This window comes from Acomys minous (assembly GCF_964271855.1).
Source record: "Acomys minous genome assembly, chromosome: 4".
Lineage (NCBI taxonomy): Eukaryota > Metazoa > Chordata > Mammalia > Rodentia > Muridae > Acomys > Acomys minous.
This window is the reverse complement of record NC_140486.1, coordinates 114,953,495-114,972,988: the sequence shown is the minus strand read 5'-3', so window position 1 is coordinate 114,972,988 and position 19,494 is coordinate 114,953,495. Positions and strand designations below refer to the sequence as shown.

Here is a 19,494-nt window from a genome sequence, read left to right as displayed (position 1 = left end):
CCCTAGGGACATTGCCCATGACCTTCAGAGCTGACAGTGCTGGAGTCGCAAAGCAAGCGTGCCTTGGAGACTGGCATGCTATATGCATGATACAGGCCATGTTGTAGGCATGATATAGGCATGATGGCTAATCTTCACTGTCAATGTGGCTGGGTTTAGAATGATCTAGATGGGCATATCTCTTGGTGTATCTATAAGAGGTCTAGCTGAAGAAGAAACACCTACCCTGAGTGTGAGCAGCGCCGTCCCATGGGCTGGGTCCCTCACTGAAGACAAAGGATGAGAGAGAGAGAGAGAGAGAGAGAGAGAGAGAGAGAGAGAGAGAGAGACAGATAGACAGACACACACACACACAGACAGACAGACAGACAGAAACACAGACACAGAGACACAGAGACACAGAGACACAGAGACACAGACACACAGACACACAGACACACAGACACACAGAGACACAGAGACAGAGTGAGCTGATTGAGCTGATTACCAGCATCCATTTCTCTTCCCTTCATGACTGTGGATTCAGTGTGACAACCTGCCCCAAGCTCCTGTCATCATACTTGTCATACGATGGACAAAAGCAGTCTTTTTCCTCCTTAAGTTGCTTTTGCCAAGTATCTTATCACAGCAGGGAGGGAAGTAGCAAAGAACATAGGGAAGGGTCTAGCTAATTGCTCATTATCTGAAAGAAAGACTTACTGACATGCTTGCTCCAGGAATATCTATGCACAGCCCACAGTGAGACTAAAGGAAGAAACAGCTGCATGGGCGTGATGGTGAGAGGGGCTGCAAACGCTGCTCACTGACAGAGGTCAGCTGAGGGACTGTGGGAACCCTAGTGCCCGGTAAATGTTAGGGTCACCCGACAATGCCAACAGCCAGCACTCTCAAGAGTTCTGGGCAGTTCAGTGGCAGTCAGAGTAGTGAGCCCCAGGGTGTACCGGTGTGCAGTGTTTCTAGACGACCCAACAGCATGGAAGTCAAACTGGATTTTTACTTATTAATAATTAATTAATTGCTTTTATTTAAGGCACAGTGATATGTAGCCCAGACTGGAATGAAACTCTCAATCCCCCTGCCTCAGCCTCCTGAGTTTTGGTATTACATATTTGTACCTTCACATGGACTCAAACTTCAGATTTTGAAGTTCTCTGAACCAGATATCCTTGTTAAGGCCCGTTTCAATGAACGCAGCAAGAAACACTCAGATATCAGATAGAAAGACGGCAGAGCCTGTGACTCCATTGCTCTAAGTGATGTTCATGCCATCAGCCTCCTTTAGAAGCTGGTTAGGATGGAGATTCTCAAGCTCAGCCTAGCCCTGACGACTTCGGCAAGCTCCCCAGCAGTCTGTGTGCATGACAGAGTGGCCAGGTATGGCCAGTCACCATCACCGCCAGGTCTTCCCCACCATGACAGACTGCAACCTGAAGCCATGAGTGACAGTAAACCCTCCCTTGAGTGGCTTTTGCCAGGTTTATTTTTTCTCCACAGCAAGGAGAAAAGTGAGTAATAACAGGTTAATAACGATAAGTTAATAACACCTGGGCAGATGTTATTAAAAGAAATTTCCACAGTCCACGGCTAACAACCAGAATAGCTCCCAACATTCTGTCTCTTCAAATTGGTTACAGATCTCCTTTTCGTATTTTTTTTCACTCACCCCTTAATATTTCCAGTCCCCAGCACAGTGGTAATTATGAGGAATGCGTTCAGAGGGTGCCTTGGTGTGGGCAAGAAAAGCATCACAAGGACCCAATGCACTCCGTAGGCTCCCCCCTCAGAGCACGTGGTGTCTGGCTTCCAAAGAACAGAGCAAGTTCTTATTTGATGGGTGAGTGGAGCCCATTCATTCTGCGTTGTCATTATGTTAAAGCAAGGGTCTTACGGGGCACGTCCTCATTCCAGCTCTATTCTGAGAGCAGATGAGCATCGTGACCCTCAGCTGAGGGCTCTCACCCTCCTCACCTCCTGAAGCAGAAATCAAAGTCCACGGGCACTTAAATCCTGAGTGTGAAGGAAAAGCCAAAGGAGAAGCCACTTCTTTCTCATCCTCATAGCTTGACCTCTTTTTATAGTTATTTACTGTTTTAGGTAATCACACAAAGTAATTGGTTTCACCAGGGAATTTTCATACCCATTTGTCATTATACCCTCTTAGAGGGGGCTCAGTGCCAGTGAGTGGGTGGACAGCGATGTACACACACCAGTACCAAAGCCAGAGGCCACTCATACCAATGGCATGCGCCCCTCCAGCCCAGGTTGAGGCTGTTTCTCCTCCCATGGTGCTTGTTTTTCATAACGAGGATTACTTGGTCTGTTAGCCAAACGCCAATGATGCCTCAAGCTAGGGGTAGAAAAAGGGCAGGGGAGCCCACTGTGCCAGGGTGGGGGTCTGAGCCCTTGTTGCTTAGGGTGCTGCCAGGATGTGGCAGGAAACGGGTCCAGACTGGAGCTAGGACAGCATGGCTGGCAGTCGGCAGTGAAGCTGCGGGAAGCAGAGCAGAGGGGCAGGAACTCTGCCCCACTTGGGGGATCTATGAGTGACTCCCAAGTTCACTTTGCTGTGCTTAGGAGATACAGGAAGGGTGTAATTCAGGTTTGAACACCCCCACACCCCCACATCCCCACACCCTTACCCCCATCACTAAGCTAAGAACACTGTTGGCACCTTATAGGTTGGAAGTCCTATAATACTTTCCTTCAGTGCTTGTTTTTGACTCAGATCCAATGTCCTTGAGTGCAGGAGGCTCCAGGGAGAGCATTTTCTGAGTTTGTCTGATAGAAACTTTGAAGTTTCAGATTACTGCAGGGCAAAGCTTGTGAGTGTATCATTGGACAATCAGAGGCTGAGAGCTATTGTCACCAATATACATCTTTACCTACCACAATAAAATCCTCCCACTTAGTGAATCAATACAAGGCCAAGGCTTAAAGCTTTTAATCAAAATAAACAACTTTTTTCTGGAAAATGATCTAAAATCAAGAAGTATGTTTGACTCCAGTATTTTATAAACAAACAAGAAAATCAGTGTCATTTTGTGGACATGTTGAGAGCTTCACAGTTTAGCCCAGGCCGGCACTGGACAGTATTAAATATGAAAAATAAGATGCCAGGCAACAGATATGATATGGAGAAGTTATTGTAGGACCGTGGGAGAGCAGGAGAGGGAGGGGCACCCCAAAGGGAAGAGAAAAGGGGGGTGGGAGAGGGAGGGAGGGAGGGAGGGAGGAGAGAGAGAGAGAGAGAGAGAGAGAGAGAGAGAGAGAGAGAGAGAGAGAGAAACAAGAGAGAGGAAGAGAGGGAAGAAGAGAGATTTGTCCTTTTTATACCCTGGGCAGGTAGTACACCTAGTGGATGGCAGGTGATGACATCACAGGTTGCCAGGCAGACTGGAGGCAGGTATGCTAAAAGGCATGTTCACTTGAAGTAGGTAGGCAGCCTGCAACTAGTCAATGATCCCCTATCATACCTTCTTTGTTTGCTCCTTAGGAATGGTCTGCTCTTGTAAATTGGTACTTGTAACAGTGAAGGGTGCTGCTGGACCCATAGAGTGGCCAGAGCTGCCTGCCCTGTGTCTGGCCAGGCCATGGGGGATGGGTATGGGTTAGGGCAGGGCCATGCCTCCGGGCCCTGACTGTTCCTTGTTTGTGCTGATAACCCAGTCACGAGCTTCCTGAGGCCCAAAGCACTCTTAAATTCTCTCTGCTCCACTGCTCATCTTTAATCCTGCTTCAAACCACCAAGATGGCCAGCTGTCCCCAGTTACTTAATGATTACAATGGGGAAGAGGGAGCCGTGTGTGAAGGAGTGGCCAGCAGGAGAGAGAGAGAGAAAAGCTAAGAGGGACTACTGGACCCAACTGCGGAGGGAGTGTCGTCTTTTATCTTTAAACATTTGAATCAACACTTCGGGCACACTGAAGAGAAACTTGTAGACAAAGACTTTGCTTGTCCACTTCCAGGGCCACCTGCCCCAGAACTTGGCACGTGGGTGACCCATTTGCAAACAAACTGGGGAACAACTCGGCGGATGCCAGCTGACAGTGGCAGGAATACCCCCTGTCAGAGCCAGGCAGGTCCTGCTGATAAAGGTGTAAACAGGTGCCAGCTATGAGCCCCTTGGCGCCATCTCCAGAGCTCCTGGGTATGGTTATGTGTGTGGATAGGGCACACACTGCGGGGGTACTGGGGCTTCCAGGTTCCAGAAACAATGAGCACACTCACTCAGAGGTGCTCCCTTTCCCTCAGCAGTGCCGGAGGGCTACTATGAAGCTCTGGAAAGGCTCCTCCAAAGCCGGGTTCCCTGCCATCACCTCTAGCTCCATCTCTCTCTTCTCGGTTCCCCAGGAGCCTCTCTAAACCATGGCCATCCCTACATGCAACGCCTCCACTCCAGGCTGCGGCAAGAGCTGAACCAGATGCAGCCATAGAGTCTGCAGCTGGGCTTCCAAGCCAGTTCAGGCAGAGGCAGCCTTGCTGAGACAGGCCCCTCCTTCTCTCAAGATCTCTGTTTCCCTGTCTCTACTGTGAGAGGTTGGGCTCCATGGCTAATTCTTGCCACTGTCAGCTGGCATCTGATGGGCGGTCTCCCAGTTTGTTTGCTCACAGTCAGTGGATGTGCTAGGGTCAGGGCAGGTGGCCCTAAGAGTGGATAAAGTCAAGTTTTTATCTACAAAGGTCTCTGGTCATCTCTAACCCAGTATGATCCTTGGGTCTTAGACTTAAGAGGCACCATGGCGGTAGAGTACAGCACAGCGTACATAGATGTTGGGGGGGGGGGGGGAATCTTCTTTAAGAAGTTGCTTTTAGAAAGAACAAGAGAGTGAGTCCTAAAAGATGCTTTAACAGCTTGGCCAGGGCACAGGGTCATCCTACATCCACACTGAGGGGAGGCATCACTAGCCCACAGGCTCTGGTTCACCTCCTTGCCCCTCCCCAGCCTCTCCCCTTCCCGTGAAAAAGCTCAGCGGCTTTTCAGAGCCACTGCTGCCTCTCCCTCAGGAAGAGTGATCCACCAACGTCTCACGCATGTGCCTGGACAGGGTTCTCAATCCAGTGAGGCACCTGCCACAGTCCCCAGTTTGGAGGTGAGATGCTGATGCTGAGTGAGATGGAGGAGCGTGACCCCCCCCCTCTCCTGGTGCTGCTTGGCCTCTAAGAAGTGACACCTTGGAGACTTGGGCAGGGGTGGTGCTCATGGCCAGGAAAGCTGTGGCTTACTAAGGTTCAGTAATCAGTTGTGTGTGTGTGTGTGGGGGGGGGGGGGATGGGTGTCAAATGATACCCATCCCACCAGGGACCCATCAGGCCCAGAGAGGCACCAAGCTCACTGCCCTGGTCTGTAGCTCATCCCTTTTCCTGAGACTTTATGGCCTGGGTCTTTAGTGGAGTCTTGAACCAAAGCCCTCAGAAGGAAACATGAGCAATCACCTGGCCTGGAGACAGACAGGATAAATGTGCTAATGCTTTCAGGTGAAAGCAAAGACCTGTTGTTTTTCATTCAGGCCAGTAGGGTGTAGGTAGACGCTCTGTGAAATATTCCTGGATTTGTGAGACACATCTGTGTCACAGGCTTGGAAACAGTGGTGGCGTTGCCTACAGCTCACACATCTTTCTTCTCACGTTTTCACAATAAGGAGAACCACCCAGGGACCCTAAAATGAATCCCCTAAATCTGGTGCTTTCAGAGGTCTGGAGGAGAGCAGGTGACTCCTTCATGGCTGATCTGCCTCCCTCTAACTCCCCCCAAGAGCAGAGAGACAGCCAGGTGGAAGTTTCTCTCCAAATAGCCCGAAGGAGGCTTTTCATTAAAACCAATAGTTTAGCCCAATTTGGCTCTCCAAGGATATAGGCCACTGTGATCTAGGCACCCAGAAAAAGGCTGGAGTTAGAGGGTGACCCCTCTCCTCACAAGCACGGACCAAAGTGGGAGGGTGGTGCTGCGCCCTCCCTGAGAGCCAGGTTCCCTCTCCCTAGGGGGGCGGGGGGGGGGGGAGAGGTGCTCCTACACACGCCAGGTTCTCCGTGCACTCACCAGTTTCTCTCCTGGGGTCTCTCGTGGGGACGCTCTGCCCCTGTGCCTACGGTTCCGTGACTCCTGGCAGCTGCTTCTCGCTCTTAGGTTCTGAGAGAGAAACCTCAAGTACCGAGGCCCGTGTCGGGTCAGGGTGCACTGAACTTGACCGACTGGAGTACAGGGAGCCAGGCAGCTGTGGCACCGGACCTGCCCAGCTTGCTGCCTGCTCAGATCACATGGGCTACTCCCTGTCCCGCCCAGCTCCGGGATTACCGTCCACCCCGGGGTGCCCCGGCAGGGGACAGGAGATGGCCAGGCACGCGGGCACAGAGCGGACTGAGAGGTGCTGGTGTGGTGTGGAGGATAGAGCCTCCTCGTCCCCCAAGCCAGTTGGGAGAGACAGGAAGAGCCACCACACATCTCGGGGCCCAGCTTTGTTCCACCACTCCGCCCTGGTCCCCTAGAGGAGGGACCCGCTGTTAGAGTGTGTCCTCGGCAGCGCAGCGACATGCCCCTTTAACTCTGTTACGGAGACAAGTTCACAGATAGGGAAAACCGAAGCTCAGAAAAGCGCCCTACCCAAAGTCAGTGAGATTGTGAATCCGGGGTTTCCAGCAGGAGTCATGGGGCCCCCAGGGCCTCAGATTACAGGATGCAGCTGAACCCACGAGGCAGCCCCCACCCCTCCCCCCACGCCCGCAAAGGGCACCAGGAAAGGACTCGGCCTTTGACTACTGGAAAACCTTCAGTAGGTCTCTGATTTGCTACTCCACCCCAGAGATCAGGAGCAAAATAGCAGTGCGGTGGGAAGACGCGGTGATGGGAAAGACCCCCAGAGAAGGATGAGCACCAAAGAATTTTGCTTGCTTCAGGAAGCCTCAAGGCCAGCTTCACCCAAACTCAGCGGCCCTCCCCAGCCTTTACCGCTGGCTAGTCCTTCTTGACATACCGGATGTTGAGGGAATCACATCCTCTTTGCACCTCCAGCATCAGATCACCCTACCCGGGCTCCCCATTGCCCTATTAAAAATAAACAAAAACGATCAAACAAACAAAAATATGCTCAGCCAGGTGTGTGGTGGTTCACACACAGAATCCCCACACTTCCTAGGGCAGAGACAGGAGTATGGCTGAGAGTTTCAGACCAACCTGGGCTAGTATTGAGTCAGAGAGAGACCCTGTCTCAGTGACCTCTAATCTTTAGGGACTTTAGGGACTTTACTAACTTTTACAACTTAGTTTTGATGTCTGCAAAATAGAGACGGGAACATAAATAATAAACAGCTTCAAGGTGGATAATTCAGGGCATAGCATCTGTTTCCTATCAGCAGAAGAGGAAAGGGAACCTTAGAGGTCAAGCATTAGGTCATCTTGTACGTGTGTGCATGTGTTTGCGTGTGTCCCTGTGTGCGCATGCGCGTTTCAGCGTTGTGTGACTCGGGGCTCCTGGGAGAAGCCTGACTTTCTGGCTGCCTCCCTCAGGCTCACTGCTCTATCACACCAGGCGGTAGTAACAAAATCAACGCAGTATGTTGTTTTGGACTCAGTACACACAGTATACTGTGTGGATCCTGTCATGTGGTGAGCTCCTGGCAAATATTCCCCCCTCAAGGCAGCAGAAATCTGTTTTACCCTGTCTGATGATTCCAGGGTATGCAATGCATGGCTGCTAGATGTCTACTGATGGACAGATTTTTTTTTAAAAAAATATAATTCTTCCACAAATATCATTGTGGATACTAATATTAACATTGTGTATTTATGGTGTTTTACATGGTACACCATGGTACTCTACTTACACACTTAGAACAATATCTCTGGAATAAATTCAAAACTTGTAATTTGGATTTGAGTCCAAGAGAATATGCTACTTTTAAGAGACTGTTTTAAAATTAAAAGCAATTTTCAAATTGTTGAAGCAATCTCAAAATTATAGAAAATTGCTGATGCAATGCAAAGAACTTCCCTCAGGCACTCGTGAAGGACCTGTGGGTGGACGCATGGCCAGTGGATGCTGTGTGTCAGCCAGGATGGCCTTCTACAGAACCAAAACTCAGATTTGCATCAGGGAAGCATGGCTCTGCCCATCAGGACCTTTTGCCTTTTGCAGACTGTCTCCATGACATCCTTTAGTGCCAAAGGGTCTGGTCCAGAATCAATTGTACCTAGCAGCCCCATCTCATGTACATATATGTGTGTGTGCTTGTATGTGTGGTAGTGTGCTGTATGTGAATGTGAGTGTGCGTGAGGAGGCCAGAAAAAGAAATAGACACGCTGCTCCATCACTCTCTACCTGATTCCCTTGAGACATGGTCTTTTACTGAACCTGAATGTGAGCCTATATACATAAACACACACACACACACACACACACACACACACACACACACACACGAACATATCCCACCCACAAAGAATTTATTTATTTATTTATTGCAAAGAGGAAGAGAGGGGTTTGACCACAGAGAAGCCGAGAAGACAGAGCCTTCATGCAGGGATCATAATGAGCCTTCAGAGTAATGAGACAAGTTCACACACACACACACACACACACACACACACACACACACTGTACAAAGTCTCTCTATGTAGTCCTGGATGGCCTGAGACAATATAGAGCTGCCTGTGCTCTGAACTCACAGGCACATGACTGGCTTTGGTGGACGCTGGGGACTTGAACTCAGGCCCTCACGTTTGCTCTGCAAGCAACGCTACCCACTGATCCATCTGTCTAGCCCCATTGTCTCTTAATACTCAGAGATAACCCTCTCCTCAGACTTCCCTGGCTTCTGGGCTATGTCATGCTTACACTGTATAGGCAGCTTACATTGTAGATTACCCACCCCCACCCTCAGCTTTGGATTTGTCTGACATGTCTTATGATGTGGGGGCAACCATTGGAAGGAACCTTCCAGAGGCAAGGCTGGCTGCTTCTGCTGTCTCTCAGGGGTGTGTAGTTAGACTTGTCTCGGTTCTGGAAATGTTGGGAGGTGGGGCTCAGCAGGGGAAGTGGGTCACCAGGCATGAGTTGGGTAAGCTTTGAAAACACTCTCCCCCACCACAGTGCTCAGCATCTTGGAGCAATGGAGTCAAATGACTGGGCAGAAACTTCTGGAACTTTGAGCCACACTAAATCTTCCCTCCTTTAAGTTACTTTCACAGCTCTTGTCATAGTGGCAGATCTCACTGATGCAGACTTTACAGCAGTTACCATAAATGCGTCTCACAGATCCATACCCTAAAATGGCCCAACAGACAATGTTAAACCGCCAAGCAATCAGCCTAAAGCCAGGGGACCAGAGTGACGCCCATTAGCTGTGCCATCTTGGGGGAGAATTTCCACCATATACTGTGCCTCAGTTGCACTGTGGAAATCTCTGCCCTCACCTTGAAGGCAAGGCATAGCATAGAATACCACTACGCATACCCACCAATGACTGCGTCCCTTCTGGATTAGTAAGTCCTGATTCTATACAGAAGAGGGACACAGCTCCATGAAAATCTGTGTGTTCCTATCTCCCTTGTAGGCGGATACAAGGGGGCACATTCTGTACAGTGAAGGTCGGGGGAGGGTGGCCCCTGAGGCCAGTGTCCCTTCACTAGGAGAAAGCGCTGTGCCATTCTGTTTTTTTTTTTTTCTTTTTTCTTTTTGGTTTTTCGAGACAGGGTTTCTCTGTGTAGCCTTGGCTGTCCTGGACTCGCTTTGTAGACCAGGCTGGCCTCGAACTCACAACGATCCGCCTGCCTCTGCCTCCCGAGTGCTGGGATTAAAGGCGTGCGCCACCACACACAGCCTGCCATTCTGTTTTTTTTTGTTTGTTTGTTTGTTTTGTTTTGTTTTTTTTTTTTTTTTCCATTTTTCTGGCCTGGAATTCAGATGGGTGGGGTGGGGTAAGGTAGGTGGGTGGGGGTGGAGGTGGAGGTGGAGGTGAGGGTCTAGAGCTGCAGAGAGTGTCTGGCAACCAGGAGGAGACAAATGAGAGACTCCCTTAGGAGAAAGAGGTGAGGATCCTGGGTAAAATGACAGGTTCGAATCCCTATGATAGATATATCTGATCTCAGGACCCAGTCTACCTCTAAACCCCTCGTTACAGGAACAAAACCAGCAGCCTGTGAAGCCACTGTAGGATGGTTTCGCATCGTGAAAGTGGGTGCCCGTGACCCCAGGAAGATGAGCATGAGGGATGTGATCTGCGCGTTCCATCAGTCTCCTAACTTTCAAGTAAGGTGGCTTCCAAAATGGTCCCCAGTGAAGACAGAATTTCCTGCTGCTTCCTGTGCCTTTAATCCCAGCACTCGGGAGACAGAGGCAGGCGGGTCGCTGTGAGTTCGAGGCCAGCTTGGTCTAAAAAGTGAGTCCAGGATAGCCAAGGCTACACAGAGAAACCCTGTCTGGGGAGTGGGGGGCGGAGGTGTGGGAAGAAAAAAGATGCAAAGGGTTTCAAAATTTCTCCAGTTGTAGGTACTTTTTGTGATCCACCTGCCTCAGCTTCCCAAAGGCTGGGATTTCAGACATGCCTTTCCCCCTAGTTTACTTTCTTCTCTCCTTCCTAGGGTCCTTGTTAATGGTCTTCCATTTGCTGCACACCGATGAGGGTCTGGGACAGCCTGCAGGACAGGTCCCCACCATTACTAGGTTGCTACAAGGCAGGATGGCCAGTGGCCGGGCTCGTTTGACTTTTTTTTTCTTCCTCTTGGCAGGGTGCTCCTGGGATACTGCCTCGGGAAGGGATTTTTCCCTGGAAGGTCTCAGGGGCTTAGTTCCAGCGCAGGGTGAAAGCAGTGTCCTGCTGTGATTCCTCCACACCGAAAGGGGGCGACAGAACCACAGAACCGGGCACAGTACCAAACTACCTGGGGGAGCGGGGCAGTCACCTGTCAGTCAGTTGACTGAAGCCAGGGCTTGTTTAGTCAGGGACTCCTCTGGCCACCTCTTCTCCCAAGGTCTCCCTACCCGTGTCCCCCTCCTTCCCAGCCTGGCTTCCCTCTTGGTGTGCAGCCAGCCACCGTGACTCACGCTGCCCAAAGGGCAAGGCTGTGGCTTCTGTGTAGGGCGCCCGCCCTGTCTGTCCCCACAGCAGTAGCCTGGAGCCTACCCAGGAGGGTGGGGAAGACACCGGGGTTCAGGCCACCCACTCCTGGGACAATGTTGCCTTTTGTCAGAAGACCTTTACCAGGGAACCGAGTCCTGCCACTCTTATGTTCTGGTGGCCTTGTCCTGTCTCTGCCCTGTACTTCAAAATGAAACAGTGCTAAGCCACAAGTAGGGTAGGTTACCTGCCAGCTTGGTACCCCCATCCAATAGTTCTCACCCACAATTAATACTCAGTTAATTAATACAATTTAATACTCAATTTTGTTTCCTCCCCCTTTCCCCTTCTTTTTGTTCCCTTCCTCTTTTCCTCTCTCCCTCCCTCCCTCTCCTTCTCCTCCCAACACTAAACAGACAAACTAACTCCATTCCTGATGCTCTGGCCTTGGTTGTTGGCCAGCCTATGGGGGCTGCTTCGCGGAGCCTAGGAACTGTTGAGTCATTTTGGCTTTACTCCAGTTCTGCCTGGGGAGTCCCTTGGTAGGATGGAATGCTGGGATTTCCCACCATCAGGATCCCTAGCCCATTGCCTGTCTAGACCCTAGGACCTCTAAGTCTGTAGGAAGAACATATCCAATATAGCCCCCTGGGGGACCTAAGGCCAGGAAAACCCCCATCTCTCCATTAAACTGCTTCCAGTGGGATGGCTGGGACCCCAGCGGGTCCTGGATCCTGGGAAAGTCCTGCCCCCTACAGGCCAGCCTCTTGGACCATCACTTCCGGCAACACTATGGCAGGCGGGGAGGACATTGCTGCATGTAGGCTGATGCTGGGGATAGGTGCAGTAGTGGGGAGTGACAGGCATGGGGACCCAGCTTGCCATTCCTAGGAAACAATAGGAAATTCGGTGTCTTTTGGCAGCTCCACCCTGTGAGGCTTTGGGACAGCCAGGGAGCCACCATGGCTTTGGGGATGTTTACCCTGAGCATCACATGGTGGAAAAAGCACAATGGCAACACGCCTCCAATCTGTTCACACCTATAGGTGCTTTCCAGTGGGGGCACTTATGTGTGGGTCTGAGGTCTGGAAGACTCCGCCTTCCTTCTGGATGCTCTGGGGTTTTCTCCTTTTCTGGTATCCAGCTTGATGGAACAGGATGGAGCCAGCCCCTCCCACCGCCCACCCCCACCCCCACCTCCCCCATCGAAGCGAGTCTATTGGGGGGAGGGGACAAAGGCCAAGATTATTCATTCAATGCTCACCTCCTAGGGGCCTAGGTCTGTGCATGCCAGGTATAGCCTGAGGCAGAGCAGGGGCAGAAGCGTTGCCCGGGGACTCCTGACAAAGGTATGGTGTAGTTAAGCCAAGCAGGGGAGGTGACTCTTCCCTTCATCTGGCCACAGCAAAACCTACCCTACATTAGGGCCAGAAAAACAGAGGAGGGTGTAGTTTCTGAGCTAGGCCAGTGCAGCCCTGAGGCCTGCTGTCACAGAGCTGTGGGGCTGGCCGTGGCTTTCTTTTGCCTACCAAGCCCTTCTAGGCTCTCATTGGCTGATCCCAGTGAGAAAACAGAGGGCAAGGTTAGTGATGTTGACATTGGCCAAAGCAGTGTTGTGGAGGCAGAAGAAAGCAGAGTAGGGTACATGGAAGTTTCTGACTCTGGGAACACTTCTAGCCTTGGATATCTTGGGACCTTGGGACTTCATATGTGCTCCTAACTAGGAATCAACTGGCAGTGTGACTGTCCTGCCAGGAGTGTAGATTCTCGAGAGACATTTGAGCCCGACCTCATCAGACTATTAAAACAGAACCCCACCCCCCCAAATAAAAGCTTTCCCAGGAATCTCATGTTGGGCAATGCAAAAGGCTGGCACTGGGGTGCCGGCCAGAGGAAGACCTTATCTCCTAGGAAGAGGTGTCAGTTTGAGCAGCTAGGCAGACCACCTTTTGGGAGATCGGAGCCCAGATTACGATGACCCACCTTGATTGAGACTGTTCAGTTGTGCGTGCTTCTTGCTCTCTGCTTGAACCTAAATCTCACGCCAGCGTCCAGAAGATAGACTTTCAGGGCAGTCACTGAAGCTCTTTATTTGTTCCTCCTTCCAGTGTGACAATGAGTGACTCTTTTGCCTTTCATTATCACATGTCTCTTTAAATAGCCAATTGACAAGAGAGGTGTGGAGCCTGGCTTGCTAAGGCTGCCAGGACCCAGGCTTTTTGTTCTAGAAGCCCCACTCCAGGCCATCTACCACCGCACAGGTCAGATGGACTCCTGGCATTTTGGGGGAGGAGAGTGAGTCTAAGGGGGCAGTTCAGGGTCCCCCAGCACTACGTGGTTGCAGTTACACCCTCAGCACCTGTGTCTGGCCTCAGCAATGGCTGTTGAGTAAGTAAAGGAGTCCTAAGCCTCTGCTGTTAGTCAGTCCTAGATCAGGTGGGTTCAGGGTGGGCAGCTGTCGACATGGGGCAGTTGCTGATCCTCAGAGAAAGGCTTCCTCTTCAGCGATGGAAAAAGGACCTTGAATTCTAGCAGGTGGTGCCCATCAAATGGGCAATACCCAGGACCTTGAGTGGGGTGTGCTGGATACCCTGGCTTTAGGCCAAGCACATCCTCTGAATTGCAGCCCCAGCTGGGAGAGTTTTGCTTTTTGTTTTTCCCTCTTGTGATGCTAACAGTGGCTTCTGGTGACACGGAGATGCTAGACATGGAGATGCTATAAGCCCTATACCATTCGTGGCCCTTCGAGGCCCTTCTGTAGTTATCCCTTCTTTCTCTACAGCAGGCCGGTGGGCAGGCAGGTGCTTCTGCTAGCCTCATGGGACTGATGGAGGAGGGCCTGAGGCCCAGGGAAGCTGTGGCTTTCCAAAGGGTTATGGATAGTGTGTGGTGGTGAAGCAGGGTCCCACCCAGGCTAGTGTGAAGCCAGCATGACTGCTTTCGTGTCTCTTGGCTTCAGGCTCTCCTTAAAGGCCACCAGGCCACTGAGGTCTCTGAGTAGCTGGAGGCCACTGATTTCGTGATGCTGAGCTTGGCTTTCAGGTAGAGCCACTTGAACTCCTTTGGGTACCAGAAGTCCTTTGGACCTCTAATATTCTTCCTTTTGAGACGCCCTTTACACTACTGGCCCAGGCCCCAGGCATCCTTGTTGGAACATGTATTTCAACCATCCTTCACTTCCGTTTTCTTCCCTGCAACCAAACATCCCTTTTACCCTCACCAGATACCTGCTTATCCCTGAGGAAAAAAATGCCAAGAGAGCCATGGCTTCATGGTCAACAACCTTGCTGGACCAGGCTTATCAGGTTTTCCTCTTAGTCTGGGTGTAGGCCTTAACTGACAGGTCTCCCCAAGAAGGATCAGTGATTTCTCCAGGCATCTGCTGCCCTCTTCTGGCCACTTAAGGTCACTGCATGGGCTCTAAGGGCCCAAGGAACCTAGAGAGACATACAAGCAACAATTAACACAGAGCTGACACCATCCTCCTTTGGTCACTAGAGTTGGCCCAACTCACTGGCCAAGTCTACTAGGAAAAATTCGGCCAGTGGTGGCAGGTGTCCAGCCGCCGTGACAAGAGCTCTGCTTAGAGGCCCGTGGCTGGTGAGAATCGCAGTGATCTCTTTCTGTCTCTCTCAAAGACGGGAATTCCTTTCTTGTTGCCTGCCGGCATGGCTGGGTTCTGGACCAGCTGTTGCTGCCTACTTGATTCTGAGTTGTGTTTCATCTGTCACAGGATCTTCGAAACTGCTTCCTTACAAATGAGCGTGCTACCATGCTAGGGTTACTCTAGGGCCACAGGGATCAAAATGACAGGCCCGATGGCCCGATAGACACGAGTCATGATTTCGTTCAGAGAGTGAAAAGTTTACAAAGTGTGCTGGCCGGTTTTATGCCCTCTCAACACAAGCTACACTCACCTGAGAGGAGGGAACCTCAATTAAGAAAATGCCTTCATAAGAGCTGGGTTGTGGACAAGTCTATAAGGCTGTTTCTTATTGGGGGAAGGCCCAGCCCATTGTGGGTGACTCTACCCCCTGGATTGGTGGTACTGGGTTCTATAAGAAGGCAGGCTGAGCAAGCCACAGGGAGCAAGCCAGCAAGCAGCACCCCTCCATGGCCTCTGCATCAGCTCCTGCCTCCAGGCTCCTGCCTTGCTTGAGTTCCTGTCCTGACTGCTTCCAGTGATGAACTGTGAGTGAAATATAAGCGCACACACCAAGTTGATTTTGGTTATGGCGCTGCACCACAGCAACAGTGACCCTATGAGGCACAGAGGCTTACAGAGCTGCCTGGGCTACTTGTGGGAAAGGATGGAGGTGGCTGGAGCAATGAAATTCCTTGAAGGATTTTTGTGACGGATCTGTGTCTTGACTCAGGTGGTGGTCACATGGATTGCATCTGGATTAAAAGTGCTAAGAACTAAACACACACAGAGAGACAGACACAACACACACACACACACACACACACACACACACACACACACGGACATACCTGTATATTATGGAAGACACTGCCATTGAGAGAAACCAGGTCAAAGGACTGTGGATTCCTTTTTTTTTTTTTTTTTTTTTTTACCACATGTGAGTTTATAACTATCTCAAAGTAAAAAAAAAAAAAGGTTCTGAGAGAAATGAAACTTGTACACACGTATTTGTGTAAACCCACCAGTAGCTGTCAACAAGCAAGTATTTAAACATATCATCATGTATGTTGTAGTAGAAAGAGCAAACTGAGGGCTTGCAGAGGAGACGAGTGAGCCCCCCACATACGTCATCTATGTGGAGACACAAGGCGCCACCGAGAAGGGCTCTGAGCATATGAGTCTCCAGGGGGTTTAGCTACACAGCTCCAAGGGGCGAGGGTCAGGAATGGCTGCCATGGAATTGCGAGCATTGCTTAGGCTGAAGGAAGTGGTGTGCGATTTAGTGCAGTTGCTAGACTCGGAGACTCGAGAGGGTCAGGATCCACTGACCTGGGCGGCTCAAGCACGTGCATCTTGCTGTACAGGAAGCGTATCCAGTTGAGAAGAATAGCTTACCCAGAATCCAAGTGGGAGGTTTTGGCTCAGTGCTGGAGCAGGTAACTGATGGCAACGGTATAGGAAGTCTTCCCATGTTCCATTGACGGCCGCTGGAGATTTACTGCTTCAAGTATTTCTCTGTCCTGTGGAGATAATCTAACTCACTCCAGCTGGGCCCTAACAACCCCATCCTCTGCGGTCTCGTGCGGCTCATCAGCTATTTAAAAACTTCCACAGCAAAGAGATCTTTGGCACTGGAACTATATACATCAGTATCCCAAGGCGAGCCCCCCTCCCCCGACCCCCACCCTGTCTTGTTCACTTCTCACTCACACGAAGTTCCTTCAGGATGGAATCAAGATGTGGGACTTAAGCGGTTTCTTCCCCCCCCCACACCCTCCCCCCTTGAGGATGAGTCTGCTGAGGCGGATATGGCGGAACATCGCTTAGATCTTTCTTCCAAAAGAACATGCTGGAAAGCTGGAGGCGGGAGTTGGCTGGCAGCCTCTGCTTCGGCGCCCTCAGCAGCTGTTGCAGCGTGGGAGCCTCAGCTTTTTCTGCAGGCAGTTCCATAATAGTGTTTCTCTGGAAACACTAGGACCAGACGGAGTCTGGTGCCTTCTGCCCAGAGCAGCTCCTCCTCAGGGCTGCTTGCTTGTCTCATACAGCAACATGGGCTGAGGCTGTCTCTCCTGGGACAGACTCTACACCACCAGAAGCCCTCCCTCCCGACACCAGCTCCCTTTTCTTCTCTTGTGGGCTCTGCCCACCATACATCTTTGCCAAAGTTATCTGCCTCTGCCACGCTGCCTGCAAAGGCAAAACTACCTTCCTGTTAGATATTCATTACAGCCAAAGTCTGACTGGAACAGTAGATCGGGGCCCAGAAGGTCACCTGGAGGCCCAAGATGTACAGGTGTTTCCACAGAGTTGGAAGGAGCGGCTACCTAAAGTGGGGGAGGAGGGTAAGGAAGAGAGAGAGAGAGAGAGAGAGAGAGAGAGAGAGAGAGAGAGAGAGAGAAGAGAGAGAGAGACAGACATATGGGGGGGCGCTTGGGGAGCAAGCAGAAAGTGTCTTCCTCACTAGTCTGCTTCAGACCTCCCCCTGTGCCTATGTGTCTGAGCCCACCCAGAAGCCAGAAGACAATGGTTTGGGAACGGTTCCCTTCACTGCCAAGCATGGGACCGGAAGCCCAGATGTGAATCTGAGTGAATTGCAGCGATCAGGACACCACCCAGAACGCCTCAGGATTCTGCAGAGGTCAGTGGCATGCAGGGCAGAAAGGAGTCAGGGAGAGACAAAGTGCTGCGCCACGTCCACACGGAATCCAGTGGAGGGGAGGCAGGTGCCCCTCGAAGACACTTTTCACTTTGCTGTACATCTGAGCATTTTCACGAGAGCCATTTCAAAGAGGGGTGGGGACCCCACACCTTTAACTAGAATGTTTCTCCTTAGTAGAAGACAGGGGCAAGCTTCTGCCTACCTTACTTCTCCCCAGAGCACAGTCAGACAGCCTCCTCCTCTTTATGCTTGCACAGTCAGCAGCCAGGGGGATGGGGCCTCTTCTACAGCATCCCAGCTCAGTCCGCCATTTTGGTGGGGCTGGAGGCTCATGTCCTTGGCGAGCTTCCGTTCATGGCCTGCCTCTCAAGTTCAAACATCTGATCCTGGATAGAGCGGCACAGAAGAGACCCAGCTACTTGGTTAGCTGAGGGAAGAGGACAGCTTGAGGCCAAAAGCTTAAGGACAACCTAGGAGCTCAAGGAGGCCTTGGGGAGAGGTGGGGGAGGGGCATGGAGAGGGCTAGAGAGGATTGGAAAGAGGAGACATGGAGGAGGAAATGAGGGGAGAAACATTTCATGAGATACAAATGACAAACATTTATTTACTTATTTACTTATTTATTTAGCACGACAGGCTCAGGGCACCTTGACTTCCTTGTTGTGGTGGGGTGACCGCGACCTAGCTCACTGTGCCCTCCACATTGTCCTGCAGCCTCCGCTGTTCCCCACTGGCTTCTGGAAACATCTAGACTTGGAATGCTAAACTTACCTCATCCACTTACCTCAAGAGCTCCGGCTATCTTACAGCTGGGTTCCTCAGGACGGGCTAACCCGTGACTCATTTTGCCATTTGCCTTATCTGAGGGCCCAATCTATTTGCTTAAAACTGTAACATGGTTTCTTTAGAAGCAAGGTCCTATTTTGTATGTTTACTCGGTAGCAGCTGCAAATCCAAGCGTTTGGGTGTGCTCAGCAAAGCTTTCTGCGACACGAAACCAAACAGACTGTGCCTAACAGCCTCAAAAACTGAATGCATTCCCCTCTGTCTTATTAGGGTTTTATTGAAGAGACAATGACCCTGGCAACTCTCATAAAGGAAAACATTTAACATGGGGCTGGCTTAGCCCATTATCACCCTGGCGGGAAGCATGGCGGCATGCAGGCAGACACGGTGCTGGAGAAGGAGCTGAGAGCTACACATCTGGATAAGGAGGGAGCAGGAAGGAAGACTGTGAGCCACTGGGCTGGGTTTGAACTTCTGAGACCTCAAAGCCCACCCCCTAGTGATACACTTCCTCCAACAAGGCCACACCTACTCCAATAAACCACACCCAATCCAATAAGCCACACCCAACCCAAAAGGCCACGCCCACTTCAACAAGGCCACACTCCTAATAGTGTCACTCCCTATGGGCCTCGGGGGCAGGCCATTTTTATTCAAGCCATCATAGCTTGCATGCAACACTGACTCACTGAGGTGGATTGCCAGAGATACTGATCCTGTCTCACCACTGCCTTTGGTCGATCCCTCCACAAAGCATCCTGCCTGCCTGCCTTCCAATAACCCCAGGCCACATGTTCTGCTCAGCCAGGCTGTTTTCTAAGTGACTTGTGTGTGTGTGTGTGGGGGGGGGGTGCTCAGAGCATGAAGCATGGACCTTCACTGTGCCCCCCTCTCCAGGAACTTCCTGCTTCTTGCCCTTCCTGTCTCAGCTCTTCAGCACCTCCGTGGACTCAGTTCTTCCCCAGGGTTGCTTAAGCTTGCTCAGGCTCCTTGTTGCTTGTACAAACATTCCATAGTCAGCCAAACTCAAAGGCGTGCACCCAAATGGGGTATGCCATGTGAGGCAGGTCCGTGACGGAGGAGAGAGGCTAAAGCTAAGAGGCTCTTGTATGCCTCACTAGGGTTGGGCTGTTGTGTCATTAGCTATTTATGATTTCTCCCCTAAGTTCACCCATTCCAACAGGAGCAGGCGCTGGGATAATAACAGACTTACTGTGTGTTCTTTGTTGCTTGGTCTGGAAACCTGACTGAGAGTAGTGAGGGAATGAAGGAAGAACAGACATGCATGGAAAATCCAGGTTTAGGTGAGCCCTGCAGACCCCGGCGGAGCATCGCCAATATGGCATGACAACAT

At 51.1% G+C, this 19,494-nt stretch overlaps 1 protein-coding gene across 5 annotated transcripts in view; it reads right to left on the bottom strand.

Moving 5' to 3' along the window:
* The window catches only part of MLPH (melanophilin), a 46,356-nt gene extending 30,010 nt beyond the window's left edge, over nt 1–16,346 (bottom strand). For 4 of the 5 annotated variants that reach the window (XR_014778526.1, XM_084778614.1, XM_084778616.1 and 1 more), the window contains exon 1: nt 6,038–6,246. The gene's annotated coding sequence lies outside the window, so the exon portion shown is untranslated. Of the gene's footprint in view, nt 1–6,037; nt 6,247–13,032; nt 14,487–16,090 lie in introns of those variants that run through there. The other variant, XM_084778615.1, reaches the window with a different exon arrangement.
* Between the last annotated feature and the right edge of the window lie 3,148 nt (nt 16,347–19,494).